This window comes from Salmo salar, chromosome 07 (assembly GCF_965601325.2).
Source record: "Salmo salar chromosome 07, fSalSal1, whole genome shotgun sequence".
NCBI lineage: Eukaryota > Metazoa > Chordata > Actinopteri > Salmoniformes > Salmonidae > Salmo > Salmo salar.
The window spans coordinates 76,527,942-76,538,389 of NC_138297.1; positions in this window are offsets into that span (position 1 = coordinate 76,527,942).

Consider the following 10,448-nt stretch of genomic DNA (forward strand, 5'->3'; position numbering starts at 1 on the left):
CAGGGCAGCAGGGCTAGGGTTCTGGGTTAATATTGAGTCTGGGACAGGGCAGCAGGGCAGCAGGGCTAGGGTTCTGGGTTAATAGTGAGTCTGGGACCGGGGCAGCAGGGCAGCAGGGCAGCAGGGCTAGGGTTCTGGGTTAATAGTGAGTCTAGGACAGGGCAGCAGGGCTAGGGTTCTGGGTTAATAGTGAGTCTGGGACAGGGCAGCAGGGCAGCAGGGCTAGGGTTCTGGGTTAATATTGAGTCTGGGACAGGGCAGCAGGGCAGCAGGGCAGCAGGGCAGCAGGGCAGCAGGGCAGCGGTGCAGCAGGGCAGCAGGGCAGCGGTGCAGCAGGGCAGCAGGGCTAGGGTTCTGGGTTAATAGTGAGTCTAGGACAGGGCAGCAGGGCAGCAGGGCTAGGTTTCTGGGTCAGCATTGAGTCTAGGACAGGGCAGCAGGGCAGCAGGTGCAGCAGGGCAGCGGTGCAGCAGGGCAGCAGGTGCTGCAGGGCTTCTGGGTCAGCAGTGAGTCTAGGACAGGGCAGCAGGGCAGCAGGGCAGCGGGGCAGCAGGGCAGCAGGGCAGCGGTGCAGCGGTGCAGCAGGGCAGCAGGGCAGCGGTGCAGCAGGGCAGCAGGGCAGCGGTGCAGCAACCCTAGGGTTTCTGGATTAACCAGGGTGAAACATAACAGTAATTGTAAATCGCATGTCCTTCATTCCGCGATTTATAATGAAGAAATATAATTTCGGGGCCCAGTCAGGGTTTGGACCCGATCCCAGATTGTTTACACCGCTGACTGATGATCAGAACTGCAGAAGAGGAGGAACATAATAACGTCGTCATAGTAACGGGACACTTTAAGGTGTTGTCATAGTAACCCCCTGGCCATAGAGAGAGAGGGTTTTTTTTTTGTTTTTTTTTTGTTCTCTATTTTTGGTTTAGGCCAGGGTGTGACATGGGTGGGCGTTCTAGGTTTCTTTTTCTATGTTGGCGTGTGATACGGTGTTTCGGGCCGTGTGTGGCTCTCAATCAGGAACAGCTGTAGATCGTCGTTGCTGATTGGGAGTCATACATAGGCAGCCCTGTTTTTTGGGGGGTTTTGTGGGTGAATTATTTTCTGTTTAGTTTGTATCCTGACAGAACTGTTGCTGGTCGGTGTTGTTGTTATTATTATTTTTTGTATTAGTGTTCATTCGGGTTATTAAAATCTTGTAAGATGAACACATCCTCCGCTGCACCTTGGTCTCGGGTTTGAACGACCGCCGTTACAGGTGTTTTCTAAAATCAGAGAGATGTCGACGTCGTGATACGACGGGTTTTCTTCCAGTTGGCAACATGGCCGTCGGTATCGGCTAGTCACTGACAGGTGAAACTCCCTCAATTTGAAAAGTGTCGTCTCTCTCTCTTTCCCCTTGTAAATCAAATTGTGTTTTGTGCCACCTTTTTTTTCAGCTTGAATGTAGTGTGCGGACAATGCCTTCGTGTTGAAGTTCCTGGGGGCCCAGGGGAGCCCGAAGACTGAAGAGCCTGGCTGCCCAGTACAGTGGGCATGTACACCTGGACATGGGAAACTGCATTCCAAAATGGCACCCTAATTCCCTACGTTAGCGCCCTATCGGCCCTCTTTCAACAGTAGTACGCTATATAAGGAATAGGAGGCCGTTTCATGTTGTTTTGCGGCGGGCCGACCCGGGTGTTGAATACCAGGATGTAAGGACAGAGCCTTAATCTCCCCTTTGTGTGTTGGAGGCAGTGTCACACATTAATTCTCCTCTGAAAGAATGAGCTTTGTTCACCCGTCGAAGCCAGAGCAGCTTCCTGTATATCTGAGCTACAGAACAGCTTTACTGTATATCTGAGCTACAGAGCAGCTTACTGTATATCTGAGCTACAGAGCAGCTTTACTGTATATCTGAGCTACAGAGCAGCTTACTGTATATCTGAGCTACACAGCAGCTTACTGTATATCTGAGCTACAGAGCAGCTTTACTGTATATCTGAGCTACAGAGCAGCTTACTGTATATCTGAGCTACAGAGCAGCTTTACTGTATATCTGAGCTACAGAGCAGCTTACTGTATATCTGAGCTACAGAGCAGCTTTACTGTATATCTGAGCTACAGAGCAGCTTACTGTATATCTGAGCTACAGAGGAGCTTACTGTATATCTGAGCTACACAGCAGCTTACTGTATATCTGAGCTACAGAGCAGCTTACTGTATATCTGAGCTACAGAGCAGCTTCCTGTATATCTGAGCTACAGAGTAGCTTACTGTATATCTGAGCCACAGAGCAGCTTACTGTATATCTGAGCTACAGAGCAGCTTACTGTATATCTGAGCTACAGAGCAGCTTACTGTATATCTGAGCTACAGAGCAGCTTACTGTATATCTGAGCTACAGAGCAGCTTACTGTATGTCTGAGCTACAGAGTAGCTTACTGTATATCTGAGCTACAGAGCAGCTTCCTGTATATCTGAGCTACAGAGCAGCTTACTGTATATCTGAGCTACAGAGTAGCTTACTGTATATCTGAGCTACAGAGCAGCTTACTGTTTTTCTGAGCTACAGAGCAGCTTACTGTATATCTGAGCTACAGAGCAGCTTACTGTATATCTGAGCCACAGAGCAGCTTACTGTATATCTGAGCTACAGAGCAGCTTACTGTATATCTGAGCTACAGAGCAGCTTACTGTATATCTGAACCACAGAGCAGCTTACTGTATATCTGAGCCAGACAGCAGCTTACTGTATATCTGAGCTACAGAGCAGCTTACTGTATATTTGAGCTACAGAGTAGCTTACTGTATATCTGAGCTACAGAGCAGCTTACTGTATATCTGAGCTACAGAGCATCTTACTGTATATCTGAGCTACACAGCAGCTTACTGTATATCTGAGCTACAGAGCAGCTTACTGTATATCTGAGCTACAGAGCAGCTTCCTGTATATCTGAGCTACAGAGTAGCTTACTGTATATCTGAGCCACAGAGCAGCTTACTGTATATCTGAGCTACAGAGCAGCTTACTGTATATCTGAGCTACAGAGCAGCTTACTGTATATCTGAGCTACAGAGCAGCTTACTGTATATCTGAGCTACAGAGCAGCTTACTGTATGTCTGAGCTACAGATTACCTTACTGTATATCTGAGCTACAGAGCAGCTTCCTGTATATCTGAGCTACAGAGCAGCTTACTGTATATCTGAGCTACAGAGTAGCTTACTGTATATCTGAGCTACAGAGCAGCTTACTGTTTTTCTGAGCTACAGAGCAGCTTACTGTATATCTGAGCTACAGAGCAGCTTACTGTATATCTGAGCCAAAGAGCAGCTTACTGTATATCTGAGCTACAGAGCAGCTTACTGTATATCTGAGCTACAGAGCAGCTTACTGTATATCTGAGCCACAGAGCAGCTTACTGTATATCTGAGCCAGACAGCAGCTTACTGTATATCTGAGCTACAGAGCAGCTTACTGTATATCTGAGCCACAGAGCAGCTTACTGTATATCTGAGCCAGACAGCAGCTTACTGTATATCTGAGCTACAGAGCAACTTACTGTATATCTGAGCTACAGAGTAGCTTACTGTATATCTGAGCTACAGAGCAGCTTACTGTATATCTGAGCTACAGAGCATCTTACTGTATATCTGAGCTACAGAGCAGCTTACTGTATATCTGAGCTACAGAGTAGCTTACTGTATATCTGAGCTACAGAGCAGCTTACTGTATATCTGAGCTACAGAGCAGCTTACTGTATATCTGAGCTACAGAGCAGCTTACTGTATATCTGAGCCACAGAGCAGCTTACTGTATATCTGAGCTACAGAGCAGCTTACTGTATATTTGAGCTACAGAGTAGCTTACTGTATATCTGAGCTACAGAACAGCTTACTGTATATCTGAGCTACAGGTAACCCCCAGGTAACCCCCTCACCACACTGTGTCCAGGTGTATGGGGTTACCTCACCACACTGGGTCCAGGTGTTTGGGGTTACCTCACCACACTGGGTCCAGGTGTATGGGGTTACCTCACCACACTGGGTCCAGGTGTATGGGGTTACCTCACCACACTGGGTCCAGGTGTTTGATATGGGGTTACCTCACCACACTGGGTCCAGGTGTATGGGGTTACCTCACCACACTGGGTCCAGGTGTATGGGGTTACCTCACCACACTGGGTCCAGGTGTATGGGGTTACCTCACCACACTGGGTCCAGGTGTTTGGGGTTACCTCACCACACTGGGTCCAGGTGTTTGATATGGGGTTACCTCACCACACTGTGTCCAGGTGTTTGATATGGGGTTACCTCACCACACTGGGTCCAGGTGTTTGATATGGGGTTACCTCACCACACTGGGTCCAGGTGTATGGGGTTACCTCACCACACTGGGTCCAGGTGTTTGGGGTTACCTCACCACACTGGGTCCAGGTGTTTGATATGGGGTTACCTCACCACACTGTGTCCAGGTGTTTGATATGGGGTTACCTCACCACACTGGGTCCAGGTGTTTGATATGGGGTTACCTCACCACACTGGGTCCAGGTGTATGGGGTTACCTCACCACACTGGGTCCAGGTGTATGGGGTTACCTCACCACACTGGGTCCAGGTGTTTGGGGTTACCTCACCACACTGTGTCCAGGTGTTTGATATGGGGTTACCTCACCACACTGGGTCCAGGTTTATGGGGTTACCTCACCACACTGGGTCCAGGTGTATGGGGTTACCTCACCACACTGGGTCCAGGTGTATGGGGTTACCTCACCACACTGGGTCCAGGTGTTTGATATGGGGTTACCTCACCACACTGGGTCCAGGTGTTTGATATGGGGTTACCTCACCACACTGGGTCCAGGTGTATGGGGTTACCTCACCACACTGTGTCCAGGTGTTTGGGGTTACCTCACCACACTGTGTCCAGGTGTATGGGGTTACCACACCACACTGTGTCCAGGTGTTTGGTATGGGGTTACCTCACCACACTGTGTCCAGGTGTATGGGGTTACCTCACCACACTGGGTCCAGGTGTATGGGGTTACCTCACCACACTGTGTCCAGGTGTTTGATATGGGGTTACCTCACCACACTGGGTCCAGGTGTATGGGGTTACCACACCACACTGGGTCCAGGTGTATGGGGTTACCTCACCACACTGTGTCCAGGTGTATGATATGGGGTTACCTCACCACACTGGGTCCAGGTGTATGGGGTTACCTCACCACACTGGGTCCAGGTGTTTGATATGGGGTTACCTCACCACACTGGGTCCAGGTGTATGGGGTTACCTCACCACACTGTGTCCAGGTGTATGGGGTTACCACACCACACTGGGTCCAGGTGTATGGGGTTACCTCACCACACTGTGTCCAGGTGTTTGATATGGGGTTACCTCACCACACTGGGTCCAGGTGTATGGGGTTACCTCACCACACTGGGTCCAGGTGTTTGGGGTTACCTCACCACACTGGGTCCAGGTGTTTGATATGGGGTTACCTCACCACACTGGGTCCAGGTGTATGGGGTTACCTCACCACACTGGGTCCAGGTGTTTGATATGGGGTTACCTCACCACACTGGGTCCAGGTGTATGGGGTTACCTCACCACACTGGGTCCAGGTGTATGGGGTTACCTCACCACACTGGGTCCAGGTGTTTGGGGTTACCTCACCACACTGGGTCCAGGTGTATGGTGTTACCTCACCACACTGGGTCCAGGTGTATGGGGTTACCTCATCTCACCACACTGCATGACATCAAAACAATATACAGACTCGGAAGGAAATCAATAATTAGCGTGTGGCCCAATAAACACAGATATCCGAGCGATTATGATCCTGACCCAGCCATTTGATGTTTGTTATGGAATGAGATAATACCGTTGTTTTTATGGAAGGAATGAAATAGATCTGTTATGTCAAACACAGCAGCGATTCACCAGCTGGACTCCAGCCATATGTTGGGGATAGGGATCTAGCCACAGGACCAACCAGTCATATGAAGGGGTTATAGGGCATCTAGCCAGCAGGACTAACCAGCCATATGAAGGGGTTATAGGGCATCTAGCCAGCAGGACTAACCAGCCATATGAAGGGGTTATAGGGCATCTAGCCAGCAGGACTAACCAGCCATATGAAGGGTTATAGGGCATCTAGCCAGCAGGACTAACCAGCCATATGAAGGGTTATAGGGCATCTAGCCAGCAGGACTAACCAGCCATATGAAGGGGTTATAGGGCATCTAGCCAGCAGGACTAACCAGCCATATGAAGGGGTTATAGGGCATCTAGCCAGCAGGACTAACCAGCCATATGAAGGGGTTATAGGGCATCTAGCCAGCAGGACTAACCAGCCATATGAAGGGGTTATAGGGCATCTAGCCAGCAGGACTAACCAGCCATATGAAGGGGTTATAGGGCATCTAGCCAGCAGGACTAACCAGCCATATGAAGGGGTTATAGGGCATCTAGCCAGCAGGACTAACCAGCCATATGAAGGGGTTATAGGGCATCTAGCCAGCAGGACTAACCAGCCATATGAAGGGGTTATAGGGCATCTAGCCAGCAGGACTAACCAGCCATATGAAGGGGTTATAGGGCATCTAGCCAGCAGGACTAACCAGCCATATGAAGGGGTTATAGGGCATCTAGCCAGCAGGACTAACCAGCCATATGAAGGGGTTATAGGGCATCTAGCCAGCAGGACTAACCAGCCATATGAAGGGGTTATAGGGCATCTAGCCAGCAGGACTAACCAGCCATATGAAGGGGTTATAGGGCATCTAGCCAGCAGGACTAACCAGCCATATGAAGGGGTTATAGGGCATCTAGCCAGCAGGACTAACCAGCCATATGAAGGGGTTATAGGGCATCTAGCCAGCAGGACTAACCAGCCATATGAAGGGGTTATAGGGCATCTAGCCAGCAGGACTAACCAGCCATATGAAGGGGTTATAGGGCATCTAGCCAGCAGGACTAACCAGCCATATTAAGGGGTTATAGGGCATCTAGCCAGCAGGACTAACCAGCCATATGAAGGGTTATAGGGCATCTAGCCAGCAGGACTAACCAGCCATATGAAGGGGTTATAGGGCATCTAGCCAGCAGGACTAACCAGCCTTATGAAGGGGTTATAGGGCATCTAGCCAGCAGGACTAACCAGCCTTATCAAGGGGTTATAGGGCATCTAGCCAGCAGGACTAACCAGCCATATGAAGGGTTATAGGGCATCTAGCCAGCAGGACTAACCAGCCATATGAAGGGGTTATAGGGCATCTAGCCAGCAGGACTAACCAGCCATATGAAGGGGTTATAGGGCATCTAGCCAGCAGGACTAACCAGCCATATGAAGGGGTTATAGGGCATCTAGCCAGCAGGACTAACCAGCCATATGAAGGGGTTATAGGGCATCTAGCCAGCAGGACTAACCAGCCATATGAAGGGGTTATAGGGCATCTAGCCAGCAGGACTAACCAGCCATATGAAGGGGTTATAGGGCATCTAGCCAGCAGGACTAACCAGCCATATGAAGGGTTATAGGGCATCTAGCCAGCAGGACTAACCAGCCATATGAAGGGTTATAGGGCATCTAGCCAGCAGGACTAACCAGCCATATGAAGGGGTTATAGGGCATCTAGCCAGCAGGACTAACCAGCCATATGAAGGGGTTATAGGGCATCTAGCCAGCAGGACTAACTAGCCATATGAAGGGGTTATAGGGCATCTAGCCAGCAGGACTAACCAGCCATATGAAGAGGTTATAGGGCAACTAGCCAGCAGGACTAACCAGTCATATGAAGGGGTTATAGGGCATCTAGCCAGCAGGACTAACCAGCCATATGAAGGGGTTATAGGGCATCTAGCCAGCAGGACTAACCAGCCTTATCAAGGGGTTATAGGGCATCTAGCCAGCAGGACTAACCAGCCATATGAAGGGGTTATAGGGCATCTAGCCAGCAGGACTAACCAGCCATATGAAGGGGTTATAGGGCATCTAGCCAGCAGGACTAACCAGCCATATGAAGGGTTATAGGGCATCTAGCCAGCAGGACTAACCAGCCATATGAAGGGGTTATAGGGCATCTAGCCAGCAGGACTAACCAGCCATATGAAGGGGTTATAGGGCATCTAGCCAGCAGGACTAACCAGCCATATGAAGGGTTATAGGGCATCTAGCCAGCAGGACTAACCAGCCATATGAAGGGGTTATAGGGCATCTAGCCAGCAGGACTAACCAGCCATATGAAGGGGTTATAGGGCATCTAGCCAGCAGGACTAACCAGTCATATGAAGGGGTTATAGGGCATCTAGCCAGCAGGACTAACCAGCCATATGAAGGGGTTATAGGGCATCTAGCCAGCAGGACTAACCAGCCATATGAAGGGTTATACGGCATCTAGCCAGCAGGACTAACCAGCCATATGAAGGGTTATAGGGCATCTAGCCAGCAGGACTAACCAGCCATATGAAGGGGTTATAGGGCATCTAGCCAGCAGGACTAACCAGCCATATGAAGGGTTATAGGGCATCTAGCCAGCAGGACTAACCAGCCATATGAAGGGGTTATAGGGCATCTAGCCAGCAGGACTAACCAGCCATATGAAGGGGTTATAGGGCATCTAGCCAGCAGGACTAACCAGCCATATGAAGGGGTTATAGGGCATCTAGCCAGCAGGACTAACCAGCCATATGAAGGGGTTATAGGGCATCTAGCCAGCAGGACTAACTAGCCATATGAAGGGGTTATAGGGCATCTAGCCAGCAGGACTAACCAGCCATATGAAGGGGTTATAGGGCATCTAGCCAGCAGGACTAACCAGCCTTATGAAAGGGTTATAGGGCATCTAGCCAGCAGGACTAACCAGTCATATGAAGGGGTTATAGGGCATCTAGCCAGCAGGACTAACAAGCCATATGAAGGGGTTATAGGGCAACTAGCCAGCAGGACTAACCAGCCATATGAAGGGGTTATAGGGCATCTAGCCAGCAGGACTAACCAGTCATATGAAGGGGTTATAGGGCATCTAGCCAGCAGGACTAACCAGTCATATGAAGGGGTTATAGGGCATCTAGCCAGCAGGACTAACCAGCCATATGAAGGGGTTATAGGGCATCTAGCCAGCAGGACTAACCAGCCATATGAAGGGGTTATAGGGCATCTAGCCAGCAGGACTAACCAGCCATATGAAGGGGTTATAGGGCATCTAGCCAGCAGGACTAACCAGCCATATGAAGGGGTTATAGGGCATCTAGCCAGCAGGACTAACCAGCCATATGAAGGGGTTATAGGGCATCTAGCCAGCAGGACTAACCAGCCATATGAAGGGGTTATAGGGCATCTAGCCAGCAGGACTAACCAGCCATATGAAGGGGTTATAGGGCATCTAGCCAGCAGGACTAACCAGCCATATGAAGGGGTTATAGGGCATCTAGCCAGCAGGACTAACCAGCCATATGAAGGGTTATAGGGCATCTAGCCAGCAGGACTAACCAGCCATATGAAGGGGTTATAGGGCATCTAGCCAGCAGGACTAACCAGCCATATGAAGGGGTTATAGGGCATCTAGCCAGCAGGACTAACCAGCCATATGAAGGGGTTATAGGGCATCTAGCCAGCAGGACTAACCAGCCATATGAAGGGTTATAGGGCATCTAGCCAGCAGGACTAACCAGCCATATGAAGGGGTTATAGGGCATCTAGCCAGCAGGACTAACCAGCCATATGAAGGGGTTATAGGGCATCTAGCCAGCAGGACTAATCAGCCTTATGAAGGGGTTATAGGGCATCTAGCCAGCAGGACTAACCAGCCATATGAAGGGGTTATAGGGCATCTAGCCAGCAGGACTAATCAGCCATATGAAGGGTTATAGGGCATCTAGCCAGCAGGACTAACCAGCCATATGAAGGGGTTATAGGGCATCTAGCCAGCAGGACTAACCAGCCTTATGAAGGGGTTATAGGGCATCTAGCCAGTCTAGCCAGCAGGACTAACCAGCCATATGAAGGGGTTATAGGGCATCTAGCCAGCAGGACTAACCAGCCATATGAAGGGGTTATAGGGCATCTAGCCAGCAGGACTAACCAGCCATATGAAGGGGTTATAGGGCATCTAGCCAGCAGGACTAACCAGCCATATGAAGGGGTTATAGGGCATCTAGCCAGCAGGACTAACCAGCCATATGAAGGGGTTATAGGGCATCTAGCCAGCAGGACTAACCAGCCATATGAAGGGGTTATAGGGCATCTAGCCAGCAGGACTAACCAGCCATATGAAGGGGTTATAGGGCATCTAGCCAGCAGGACTAACCAGCCATATGAAGGGGTTATAGGGCATCTAGCCAGCAGGACTAACCAGCCATATGAAGGGGTTATAGGGCATCTAGCCAGCAGGACTAACCAGCCATATGAAGGGGTTATAGGGCATCTAGCCAGCAGGACTAACCAGCCATATGAAGGGGTTATAGGGC